General features: G+C 47.9%; 1 protein-coding gene across 4 annotated transcripts in view; it reads left to right on the top strand.

Moving 5' to 3' along the window:
- Positions 1-10,034: 10,034 nt before the first annotated feature.
- SPECC1L (sperm antigen with calponin homology and coiled-coil domains 1 like) overlaps positions 10,035-13,550 on the top strand; it is a 139,348-nt gene continuing 135,832 nt past the window's right edge. The window contains exon 1 of one of the 4 annotated variants that reach the window (XM_027044117.2): positions 10,035-10,193. The gene's annotated coding sequence lies outside the window, so the exon portion shown is untranslated. The remainder of the gene's footprint in view (positions 10,194-13,550) is intronic. The other 3 variants (XM_053206216.1, XM_053206218.1, XM_053206217.1) reach the window with 3 other exon arrangements.

The raw sequence follows: 13,550 nt of genomic DNA, 5'->3' as shown, positions 1-13,550 counted from the left end.
ATGGCCCCCAATGGCCAGTAGGGAAATTCCAGCCCCATCCACTGGGAAGCAGATTCTGCAGATGCTCATTTAAATACAACTATCATTTAAATTACATGAAGGGGTGGTGTTGACAGACCCCCCTCAGGATTTGCTGTCTCAACTCTGGGAGGTGAGCCCCACCTCCCAGCTGCAGGGGAAAATGGGCCAGAAGGAGAGAAAAACAATGGACAGAGGGGAATAGCTGCTGTCTCTTCTATTTTTTGGAGACAGTATTTACAATGTTGGGGAGTGGCGAGCAGTCGTTTGGAACAAGCTAAGGCATCTATGACCTTTGTTTGTGTGCTCCATTAGGTAAACACTTCTGGGCTGCACTTCCCAACTGGGGCCCTTTCACCTGGTGATCACCAAGAAACAACTCTCGGGGCTCCTGGACAATGAGCAGTGACTGCAGGAGCCCTAACCACCCCTGCAGACTGGTCTCCAGCCTCTGAGCTTCGGCCCACCCAGGCCACCTCCTGCCAGACCTGCCTCCTACTGATGCCATGCTGGGGTGCTGGAGTGCAGCAAAAATCCCTCTTCTGCCTGGTTGGCATTACCTACCCCCTTCCCACACTCTCCATGGCTGACCTAGAGTTTTCCAGACTCCACTATGCCATGGCTGTTATGAACTGAACTGTGTTCCCTGGAAATTCATATGTTAAAGTCCTAACCCCCAATGTGACTATATTCAGAAGCCCTTAGAGAGGTAACTAAGGTTAATACAATGACCTTTGGCCTTTGGCCCTTTGAACTCCTGGAAGTGGAACCAAGCTGGGAACCTAAGTTCTCCCTATACTCCTCCGTGGGGGGGCCAGGATGACCACACAGAGGGAAGGGGGTGTCACTCACCTGCCCTGTCTAGGCCACATCAGTGAACCTCACAGACAAACATATTTTGTGGCCTCCTCTTCTGCTTATAGTCAATGCAAATCTTTTTTAATTCACAGTCACCCTGTGGCTCCTATGAGTGACCTAACCATAGACACCACCCAGGCATGGCATGTACAGGGTCATCCCAAGCTGAGGCCCACATGCTTGCTTGTTTCACTGTGAGGGTCCCCAGACAATGGTGATCTTTAGGGGCCCAAAACCCCTATGCAGCTATCCCCATCCCCTCAGCTACTCAGCCTCGAGACCCCTCCCCTAGAGTTCTGAGGTCCCAACTCAGGGTCAAGGCCTGTGCTTCCTACTTCCCGGGCCAAGTGGATGGGTGAGAAATTGTAGCACCTGACAGGCAGGTCAAGGCTGAACCCCAAATGTGGTAGGGGAGGGGAGGCCTCAGGGTACTGAGGATTTCCTAAGCCCCAGTGGAGTAAAAGCTAACTGGGAAACAAGGCTGGGATACTGGAAAGACTGGCATGCACTGCCAGGAGGTACGCACTGTGGCCTTTTGCCCCGGTAATGTATGACTGCTGCTCTCAAGGTGCTTAGAACTTAAGCCACATGCCTGTCCTGGCTGGACCATGTGGTCCCTAAAACCAGCTCATGGCCATCATTGTCTCTGATTCTCCTTATGAGAGTATTCCCATGTTCAGACAATACCAGGCCACTGAAAGAGGAAGTGGCTCTTCCATCATCCCTGTAATGGGTGAATTGTGCTCCCCCCCTCAAGATATGTCCAACTGGAAACTTGTAATGTGATATTATTTGGCATAAGGGTCATTTCAGTTATCATTGAGGTAAGGATCCCTAGATGAGATCCTCGCAGATTAGGGTGTGCCCTAAAGCCAATGACAATCATCCTTACACGAGACAGAAAAAGAGAAGACAGACACGCAGGGAAAACACCACATGGATTGAAGGCCAAGATTCACTAGATACATCTATAAGCTGACGGTTGTTGGCAGCCACCAGAAGCCAGGAGAGAGGCATGGACAGGGATTCTCCCTCCAAAAATCCAGAAAGAAACATCCCCTGTTCCCACCTGCATTTGGGACTTCAGCTTCCAAAACTGGGAAAGAACCCACTGCGGTTGTGTTAAGACCCCTTGTGTAATGCCATCTCCAGAAACTAATACCGTCATCCTGCTAGTAAGTCCAACACTGTGGCCAGACCCTGGCTTTCCAGCTTCCTCGCCTGTTCTCCCACCTCCAAATGCGCTCCTGCTCAGAACAGAAATGGATTGTCCCTCCTTTGTCCTAGGGCCAGAGACTGAAAGGCTGGGGTGGGGTCCCTGGAGACAGACACGGGGATCATCACACACAACCCAGCCTGAGAGCTTTGGCTACTGTCCTCGGGCCCCTCTCCCACCACAGCCCTGCCTACAAAAGACCCTGAGAGGGGCACCTGGGTGGCTCAGTCAGTTAAGTGTCAGACTCGTGATTTCAGCTCAGGTCATGATGTCATAGTCTGTGAGTTCGATCCCTGTGTCAGGCTCTGTGATGGCAGTGCAGAGCCTGCTTGGGATTCTCTCTCTCTGCCTCTCCCCCTCTCATGCTCTCTTTCTCTCTAAATAAATAAATAAATAAATAAATAAATAAATAAACAAACAAACAAACAAACAAACTTAAAAGAGAGAGAGAAAGAGAAACCCTGAGAAAGTAGACGGCTCTTTCCTGGCCTGTCTCCTCAGGCAGCTCAACCTATAGACCCCCTGTGCCCCACCTCTGCAGAGAATCCTGTAGAGGCCGCTTTTAGGCAACAGGCTTGAGCAATGGAAACTTAAGCAAGGCAAAAGGGCCCACAGTGACCACTGGGCTGAATGCAAACAGGCTCATTAAGCCGCCTGCCTCAAAATGGCCATAAGCCCTCACTGACCAATGGGCTACTTACAACCAGTCACAGTTACCAAAAAAGGGGAAATTCCATCCGTTCCCATGCCTCCTCACTCCACCCTGTAACTATAGTCTCCCCCACCACCACCACCCTGTGGCAGACAGTCTCTCCTTTGCTGTCCTGCCCACTGCTCCCTAGTCCTTCTATCTCCTGTGTTCTGCCTTGGGTGAATTCTTTTTCCACCCGCTACTGAACTCCGCAATCAGGATGCCCCACATATCTCAACACTGCTGCCCATAAACACACTCAGTTCACTTCTAGCTTGCAGAAAGCAGGAGAGAAAGAAGAAACAGCCCTTTCTTGACACTCCCCCTGCCCAGGTACAACCACACCCTCCTTCTCCTTCCCCATCGAGCTCCCAGGAAGGGCTGCCTGCCCTTGCAGTCTCGCCCCTCAGTGCCACTTCCTTTGTGTCCAGGTCAGTCTGGCTCTGCCTGGAAGCCAAAGGCTGTTCCTGCCCCGACAGCCTCTGACATGGCTACCTGTCCCTCCTGCCGATCCCCTCCTCCCCTGGCTTCTGTGACAGGTGTGTCCTGCTAACCAGTTTGAAATTAATTCCCCAGGGCAGTTTCATGTTTTCTCAGCAGGCGTGTCTTTCCTCCAGATATTTCTAGAGCTTCTCTGAATTGCCTTCAGGTTTTCCTGCGAAAACAGTGCTTTGGGTTCCAAACAGGATAATGATACACTGTTATGTCCCTCTCTTTTTACCCATTTTCTTAAAATTTCCCCAGAGTGAAATTTACCCTCAAAGGGTGAATTTTTCCAAAAATCCTGTACATGGTTCTCAGCGATGTGGGCGTGTTGGGAGGCTCGGGTTGTGTGCAAAATTCCCAGGAGGCTCCTTTGCAAGGTGTGGGGCAACACCAGCTGGGGGTGCAGCCCCAGGATTTAGAAACCAAGACTTGTGGCACCACTTGGATGATTAATTTATCTTACTGAAGATCACTTTCCTCACCTGGAATATAAGGATAAATAAGGATTCAGTTAGACACTGACACTAGGAAGACCGATGACCATTACTTACACCTCAGGCACTTTAGGGGCGCCTGGGTGGCTCAGTTGATTGAGAGTCCAACTTCAGCTCAGGTCATGATCTCATGGTTCTTGAGTTCCAGCCCCGCATTGGCCTCTCTGCTGACAGCTCTGAGCCTGGAGCCTGCTTCGGATTCTGTGTCTCCCTCTCTCTCTGCCCCTCCCTCACTCACGCTCTATCTCTCTTTCTCTCAAAAACTAAATATTTAAAATGTTTTTCTTTAATTAAAAAAACAAACCCCGGGCATTTTACATTAGAGTCCCTTTCTCCAGCTCATCACTGCTGTCCCCATATTCCCATCAAGATGTGCATTTGTTTCCCAGAGGTCCCCAGTGCTGGGTAGTTGAATCAGGAAGCTGGACAAGGGTTACTGCTTTCTGTGGATGGGAACTTGGACACTGAGAGACAAGAGGAACCATGTCATGAGCCCTTACCACATGCCAAGCCCTGTCCTTGGGATGTTTACAGTCTCCATGTCAGCAGACACTAAATGCATCATTACCGTTTATTAGCCATGTGATTTCCATGTGCCAAAGACTTCGAAGAGAAGTGTGGTGTGCAGGGGGCATGAAATAGTGTGGGGTCCTGTTATTTAGTCCCCCCAGCACCCCAACTGGCAGGGGAGTATTGCCATTGTTCACAGAAGAACTGGAGGCATAGAGAGGTTGAGGAATATGCTTGAGGTCACATAGCCAGTGGCTGTCTGAGCCAGGGTTTGAGCTCAAGTCTGGGACCCCCAGAAATGCTCACAGGCCTCAGTTTCCCTGACTGTGTCATAAGAGGGTCTGATTATGTCTGATCTCTGTAGGCCATAAGGTGGCCACAAGGTGGATGCCTTGTATCCTCTGGGTCACCTGCAGGCCAGCTGGGCATTGCAAGGAGGTTTTGGGGTTTCAGGCTGTGGTCGCCAGTACATGGGTCCCTCCTGGAGTGAGCAGCATAGATGTGGAAGGCCAACAGCCCATCTCTGCTTGCAGACACATCATTGCTCAGCTGACAGTTGCATATTTCCTGGGACCCAGAGCTTCCCTGGCTCTGAGGGATGCAAGTCAAGAATCTCAAACTCCACGTCCTGGCACTCAAAGCTGATGGCTTGCTAACTGTTGGGAACAGTTGTTTTCCGATTACAACTTGGCCTCCTGCCGATGCTGTTTGATTCCTCCAGCTGTGGTGCAGATGAAGCAGCTGGGCCTGAGTGGGGCAGTCAGTGATTGCGGTGGGCATCAGGGTGAGCTGAGTGGGTCAGTGGGAAAACAGCAGCACTGAGCTCAAAGGGGTTCCAGGCTGCAGGGCTCAGCACACCTTAGTGGTGATGAGACCCTAGCATGGTAGGGCCAGCAGGGTCTGACCCAAGGGGCGCTCTCAGCTCATGAATGAATCATCACAGTGTCCCAAACCCTGCCACTTGGTGGCCATAGCCAGATGGAGGTTGGGCCCTGGGAGGGGCTCACACACTGATAGATGACCTCCTGCACAGGCAGTGAGCCACATGCTTCCCCAGGTCCTCTCTTGCTCCAGGCCAGCAGCTGCAACAAATGCCTGTTCTTTCCTCCCCTTTGGTTCTGGGGAGCCAAGGAGGATGAGCAAGGACAAAGGATGGAGTATGGATGAGGTTGATGGGACCACACAGATGCCAGCACTGAGGTCCAGCCACAGACTAGAGTGAAGTCCAGATGGTTCTGTGTGCCCCACCCTCAGATTTGTCTCCTTCTCTCCCACCCTGTCACTAGCCCAGACCTCCCAGACTCCCCAACCCCCAGAACCATGAGCAGGCCCCCGACTGTGAGGGTTGCCCTCCCGATCCTGTGCATGCCAGGAGGCCAGTCCTCCAAAGGCAATCTTGCAGTACATCACTTCCGTGTCCCAAAGGTGCAGTTACTAGTCGCTGTCCACACTATTGAACCCAAGTTCTAAGGCCTGGTGGGGAAGACTCTCTGCTCTGCCCCTACCCCCACCTCTGCATGGACAGCCACGCTGCCTGCTGCCCTGTTCCTTGTTTTTGCCGATGCCTGTTTGCCTTCAGTTCCTTGCTCTTTCTTTCTCCTGCTGTCCTCTATCCGGGATGTGCCCTCTCTTTATGGAAATACTGCTCAAATACCACTGATTCCTCCAGGACACCTTAGCAACTGCTTACCTGATTTAGGACCAGTTTACACTGCTGCCTGGGCCAGAGAAGGTTCTTAGAGGCTAGATAACTGGTCAAAGCCATCTCTGCCCCAGCCCCAGCCCAGCCCCAGGCACAGGGTCTGGTTCCACAGGCCTGGTTGCTGCTCAGGAAATGTCAGCAGCCTCCTGCTTGGTCAAAAATGGCTCTTTTGCTTTGGAATTTCAATGGGAGAACATCTATTTCAGTAGTTTTGGCTCATTAAAAGTACTTTGCTAGATCCTGGATATTCCTAGGAACTTTGTTTCTAGTGTTAGAGGATAAAATTTAAAATTAAATTTAAAAATGAAAAAAAAAAGTAAAATCATGACCCTTATGTGGATATAAAATAAACACGTACCAAGTAACAATTTGTTAATTAAACAAGTTGCCAGTAAGATGTTACTATCAGGGGGCACCTGGGTTGCTCAGTGAGTTGTATCCAGCTCTTAATTTCGGCTCAGGGTCGTGAGATCAAGCCTATTTCTGGCAGTGCTGAGCCCGCTTGGGATGGTCTCTCTCCCTCTCTCTCTCTCTCTGTCTCTCTGCCCCTCCCCTGCTCTCTCTCTCTCTCAAAATAAATACACTTTAAGAAAAAAAAAGATGCTACTATCAGTTCAAAGTAGAATCCAAAGGTCAGACACATTTATAGATCAGAAATATTGAAATAAACTTGCAAATGGAGGCAAAACTGACTTTTCCACTGTGGGGGAGGGTTATCCTTAGATAAGATCCATTTGCATTGCTATCTGTTTTCTACAATTTGCAGAGTTGTAAAAGAGCTCAAAGATAATAGAAGGCTCAGCGCCCCCACAAAATCAGAACCAGACAACCTAGAAGGGTATGTTCCAAGGATGCATAACTTTCCATTGGAGAATCCAGGAATCTTTTTTGCTTCATGCAATTTTCCATCCACTAACAGCTCACAGCTGAAGACAACCCAAATGTCCATCAGTAGGAAAATGGATCTAGTATGGTATGGTAAATTCATACAATGGAACACTATACAGTAACCAAATAGATATTACTTTTGCATGCCACAGGTACATGCAACAAAATTGATTAATCTCATAGGCCTAATGTTGAGTGAAAGGAGGCAGAAGAATAGAAAATAAATAATAGTGGGGCACCTGAGTGGCTCAGTTGGTTGAGCGTCTGACTTCGGCTCAAGTCATGATCTTATGATTCGTGGGTTCGAGCCCCCTGTCGGGCTCTATGCTGACAGCTCAGAGCCTGGAGCCTGCTTCCGATTCTGTGTCTCCCTCTCTGCCCCTCCCCCCACTCACACTCTGTCTCTCTCAAAAATAAACATTAAAAATAAAAAATAACAATAAAAAAATAATAGTATTTATAAAGAAAAGAATAAAGGTTTCCCCTGTAATCTGAAAGCAGAATGTTTCTATGAAATCTTTCCTTCTTTCTTTCTCTCCCTCCCTTTCTCTTTCTTTCAATTTGAGAGAGAGAAAGGGAGAGAGAGAGCGTTAGTGAAGGAGAGGCCATATGCTTTTGCCCTCAAAACTGATGCAGATGGGGAGCACAACTGACTTGTAGACAGACATAAGAAATCTTTTGGGGATCATGGAAATGTTTTTAAATTGGATTATGGTCGTATTTACACAACTTTATAAATTTACTAAACAGCACTGAATTGTACGTAAGATAAAATAAAATTTAAAAGGAACAAAAATCAAACCAAACCTGAATTAGAGAGAGAAAAGGGTCATCTGTATGTATTGGACATGTCCTTCACCATCAGTCTTCACAGGTACTTGTAAAGATAGGACAGTGAGGTGAAAGCCCATTCTAGTAACTGTGTCCTGAGTCTCCAGGATTGAGGTGATGGTCGGGAAAAAATCCTGAAAATGTGGATAGAAGTCCGTCTGCAGATCTCGTGCCAACTGTACAACCAAATCCAAAAGGGGCTGATGAGCAAAACTGTTCTTGGTTTGCAGGTGAGTCTTCAAACTCTGAACTATCTCATTTTGATGATAGACCAACTGATTGAAGGACTGGCACTTGTCAACAGCTTCTTTGTAAAATTTGCCAAAGTGTTCTGTAAGGTTCAGTTCTCTCCATTTCAGCAGACCCTCAAAAAAGTAGGTTTCGACTTCCTCATCATAGCTTGCAGTTCTATCAATCTGGTGAATAATATCAATATTCACATTCCCCAATTGTTCAGCAAATGTAAGAAACCTGTATGTATTCTCCATCTTGTGGGAAACAGGTTTTGTCTTCATGGCTGCAGAGACACAGGGGCCCGTGAGGACCTAGGTAAGGGTCTAAAGGATGGAACCGACGGTACAGAGGTAAACTTGCTCACCTGGGTTTTTTTTTTAATGTTTACTTATTTTTGAGAGAGAGAGAGAGAGAGAGCACAAGCAGGGGAGGGGCAGAGAAACAAGGGGACAGAGGATCCAAAGTGGGCTCTGTGCTGACAGCAGAGAGCCCTATGTGGGGCTCGAACTGGCAAACCATGAGACCATGACCTGAGGCGAAGTTGGACGCTTAACTGACTGAGCCACCCAGGTGCCCTAGAACATATCTATTTATTTTTTATATTTGTTTATATTCATAAAGTATCTCTAGAAGGATATCCAGAAACTGAATATAAGTAGGTGCATTTGGGAAGAGGAACCATAGGAATGGATGTCTTCTGAAATTAAAATTCTGAAATAAAATTAAAACAAATAACCATAAGGGAATTATATGAATAACTTTATGCCAACGGTTTTTGAAAACATCAATTAAACAGCCACTTTCCTACAAAAATATGACTTATCAAAGATGAAACAGAAAGAAGTAGAAATTCTGTCTGGGGGTGCCTGGTTGGCTCAGTCTGTAGAGCATGCAACTCTTGATCTGAGTAGTGAGTTCAAGCCCCATTTTGGGCATAGAGCCTACATTCAAAAAAATTGTCTAAATATAGAACCATTAAAGAAATGGAATGCTTAGTTTAAAATCAGCATCCTATCCCCCGAAAAGTCTCACAACAAACAAAACCAAAGAAAAATACCAGGCCTGGATAATTTTATAGGCAACCTCAGCAAACATTGCAAAGAACAGAAACATCCTCTTATACATAATCTTCCAGATAAAGAAGAAAACAGCAGTCGCCTCAACTCATTATGACTTTATTATAAATTAAATCCCAAACCAGCCATGGACAGTACAAGAAAGCAAAAGTAGGGGTATTGGGCAGCTCAGTGGGTTGGGCGTAGGTCTCTTGATTTCAGCACCCAGGGTCATAGGATCGAGCCCATGTTGGGCTCTATGCTGAGCATGGACCCTGCTTAGGATTCTCTCTCCCTCGGCCCCTCTCCCCCGCTGGTGCTCTTTCTCCAAAATAGAAAATAAATTAAAAAAGAAAGCAAAAAGTAAAGGGCAACATCATTTATGGGCATAAATGCAAAAATGCTAAATAAAATATTAGTGAATAGTCCAGCAATGTATGGGAAATTTATCAAGTCCAATTTTTCTTTTTCATGGGAAACTAACATGATGTGATAAAAATTTATTAACGTAGTTCAAGCAAAGGAAAAAATCTGTAAGATAATAGTGACCTAACAGAACTTCCTTAACTTTATAAAGATACTTAGCTTCATGTTTTTGGTTGCTCACCTGTTTAGTGTCTGTGTCCCCGGCTGCACGGGGAGCGCCAGGAGGGCAGGGCTTGTGTTTTTATCACTACTGTCTACCTCATGCCTAGCACCGTCCTTGGTACACTGTAAATACGTGCTGAAGGAAAGGTGGACCTTTGAGCTGAGGTAAGGCTTTGGGACAAGAGAGCTCTACACTCATCACCCCACCGCGCCAAACGCAGCACCCAGGAGCATCTGCCATCCGGGGCTCTAGCGCAAATCCTGACCCGTCAGAACCACGTGCCGGAGTCTTTTTTTGTGGCTGGCCAGGTGAAAGGGCGCCTGCGCTACCCAGAGACCGGAGGGAGGTGAACGGAGTGGGCGGGGCCGTAGGTGCCTGCGCGGCGACGGGACGTGGGCGGAGCCTTAGGGCGCCTGCGCAATTGTCAGGCGCTGTGTGGGGCGGACCAGGGGCGGGCCGAGGGCGGGGGCCGCGAAGGAGGCAGGGCGGGCCGGGCGAACGGCGCCGCGGGGTTGGCTGCTGCCCTGAGGCCGGACTCAACGGATTCGGGCCGCGCCACCGGGCGAGCTCGCCGCCCGGCCCCATCCCGGAGCCAGCGAGCGAGCGAGGCGGCGCCGCGCGGTAAGAGCCGGGGCCGGGTTCCCTCAGTGTGCGCTGGCGGGCCTGTCCATCTCCTCAGCGCCGCCCGCGCGGCCAGGCCCAGGCGGCCCCGCAGTCCCCAGCGGGCCCGCGCCTGCGCGGTCCCCCGCTGTCCCCCTCCCCCCCAGCCCGGCCCGCGCCTGCGCTGTCCCCTTCCCGGGCACCTAGGCCGACCCCTGGGTCCGCGGCCACTCCTGTCTGTTATTGGGTCCCAGGTGGCTCTGCACCCCCGCACCCCAGTCCCCGCCTGCTGGTCCCTCTGAGGCATCGGGCTGAACGTGACCCTCGCGGTTTCCTTTCCTCGCTCTCCAGGAGAGGCTGGGGCCGGCGCCCCATAGCTCTGGTCCCTTCTCCCGGCGGAGACAGCGCTGTCCGGGGCCTCGAGGACGCGGTTCTGGGAGCAGGGCTGCGGGCGCCGGACCCCGGGCCTCCTGAAGGCTCTGTTTCCGCCAGGGCACGCGCCCCCACCCTCGCCCGCGCCGATGGGAGGTCATCTTTATGCGAGCGGAATGTTCTTTTTTTCTTGAAACCTGGTTACTTGCATCAGGTTGGATATGAATCTGGTGTTTTGCCGAGGAATTCTGCATTTAACTCAATCTGGTCATTGTATGGCATAACTGGTTATATTTAAGACATACTTCATTGTTGAGCACCTCCCCTGGAGATGACTGGAAAATAAATCAGTTTCCACGTAGTTTCAGCCTATTTACGAGACCAAGTAAGAATTCCTGTGATCATTCAAATGTAGAGATCCTTCATTTGTTAATGCCCTTGGTAATTTCCCGGCAGGTATGGGAGGGCCAGGAAAAATTCCTATAAATTCTCTGCAGTGTGTTGGTTACAGAGAAAAATATCGTAAGAAGAGCGTCTCAAGTCATTGATAATGTTTCCTAAATTTACAACAGATTCAGGAAACTGAAAAATGTTGCAGAGCCCAAGAGCGTTTGCTGTCAGCCAGGAGGATGTATCTTGAGATGAAATCAGAGCTTTGTAGATATCAGTAGACATCAGCATAATACATGCAGTTATGAAATAGTCAAACAATACTGATAGGTATATCTGCAAGGAGCAGTAGGGTTATTGATTTGGGGAAAATTTTTTTGGTAAAGAAACAGCTAGCTGATCCAATAATTTATCTTCCTTCTTAAAAATGTCTCTTTCCCTCTTTTGATTTAGTGTGCACCAAGCAGAGCCTTTAAAGACTCAGCAACTTTAGGTAGCTGGAGAATGTTTCTTAATAGCTGTGTGTACTCTAGGTGTGTAGGGATTTTTCTTGACATTCATTTTCAGTAAGAAAGTGAATATTGTGCCATAGAAAAGCTTTAAACTTGCATTTTTAGGATGTATATCTACATTGTGTTGTCTTGAGATGGGGTTTCTGTGAAGCAGAGGTTCTCTTTATAATTGATTTGAGACAGTACATCTTAATTTCAGATGACTCAGATGATAGTATATGGGTTCAAAATTACTACCAGGGTTGGGTTTTCACCTAAGACTTGCCATATAACCACATACATATTTAAATCACATGGCTAACTTGTACATAGTATTACATCAACTGTCCAGCTCAGTCGAGGACTAGTCAGTGAGGGTGTCAGCAGGCTAGAGATTCTCTTGGTTTTATGGCTTTGGGCAAGTCAGTTTTCCTTTCTGGACCTTCCTTTCCTTATTTGTAAAGTGTGGATGGGGGTGGAGTGGGTGAAGGAGGGGTGGAGGTGAAAGGAGCTTGAGTTCCCGTTTTTTGTTTTTGTTTTTGTTTTTAATGTTTATTGATTAGAGAGAGAGAGAGAGAGAGCGCAAGCAGGGCAGGGGCAGAGAGAGAGGAGGACGGAAGATCTGAAGCAGGCTCTGTGTGTTGACAGCAGAGAGCCTCATGCAGGGCTTGAACTCATGAGGAGATTATTATGTGAGCTGAAGTCAGACACTTAACTGACCAAGCCACGCAGGCGCCCAAGTTGCCAGTTTTAACATTTAATGTATCCTTGTCAATAGAGTCCTCTCTGGCTTTTGGTAGAACTGGGTCTTCTCACCAGTTCCATGACATTGTTTGTGGTCCCTCCACAAGGACTGGGAGTTGGTGAGAACAAATCTTGGAGGCTCTTGGTCAGACCCCTGAAATGGAGTGTTGAATGGGCCTTGGCATATTGAGAAAAACAAGGACAATATGGGACATTTTTCATTAAATTTATTCAATTAAAGGATTGCCCTTTTTTTAAAAAAAAAAATTTTTTTTAACGTTTATTTATTTTTGAGACAGAGAGAGACAGAGCATGACTGGGGGAGGGGCAGAGAGAGAGAGAGACACAGAATCGGAAGCAGGCTCCAGGCTCTGAGCCATCAGCCCAGAGCCCGACGCGGGGCTCGAACTCACGGACTGTGAGATTGTGACCTGAGTTGAAGTCGGACGCCCAACCGACTGAGCCACCCAGGCGCCCCAGGATTACCCTTTCTAAAAAAATATATGTCATTTTCTTGGTGTTAAAAATTAAACATCTTTTATGAAATGATGGTGCTGGCAAATGGTGGTATATGGTGATTGTAAATGGCAAATACAGGCTGGTTATCTTGTCACAATAATATATTTTTAGATATAAAGAGAGCCTAGAAACTATTGTTTTGCTATTGTTAGGGAGTTCAGGGAAAATTTCCTGGGGCTTTTGGTGCTAAGAAAATTAAAACAAAGGTTATTTTTTAAAAGTAAATATGAGTTTACTTCGTGGTCATCTGTCCAAATACACAGGCAACTGAGAAGGCTTTGTTACATTTGCTTGATATTAAAGATGTTACTATTCTGATTATTCTTTCCTACTGGATATAAAGTGTCAGGATATTTTGTGTGTGTGTGTGCTAGTGCCAACAAAATAAGCCTAGGCAGGGAAATTCCTGCTGGTAGTTGGAATTGTTAGTGGTGAATAGACTAGCTGCCAAGGTAAAGAACCCCCATGGGGTTTCTCTGTTAGCTCAGAAATCTTTTAGTATGTGACTTTAGAATTTTGCTGTGAAACAGCCTATCAAGAAATTGGGCTTATAGATTGAATTTCAGATATGCTGAAGCAAAGAAGTGGCTATGCTTTGTTCCAAAGTGAATGTAGCAGGGGCACCTGGGTGGCTCATTCGGTTACGTCCCACTTTGGCTCAGATTTTGACGTTTAAGCATCCGACTTAGGCTCAGATCATGATCTCACAACTGGTGAGTTCGAGCCCCACATCAGGCTCTGTACTGACAGCTCACAGCCTGGAGCCTGCCTCGGATTGTGTCTTCCCCTCTCTCTGGCCCTCCCCAGCTTGTGCTCTGTCTCTCAAAACTAATGTAGCAGATGATCTCTATATCTGCGAAGT

This window comes from Acinonyx jubatus, chromosome D3, assembly GCF_027475565.1.
Source record: "Acinonyx jubatus isolate Ajub_Pintada_27869175 chromosome D3, VMU_Ajub_asm_v1.0, whole genome shotgun sequence".
Lineage (NCBI taxonomy): Eukaryota > Metazoa > Chordata > Mammalia > Carnivora > Felidae > Acinonyx > Acinonyx jubatus.
This window is presented reverse-complemented; position numbering and strand designations above follow the sequence as displayed.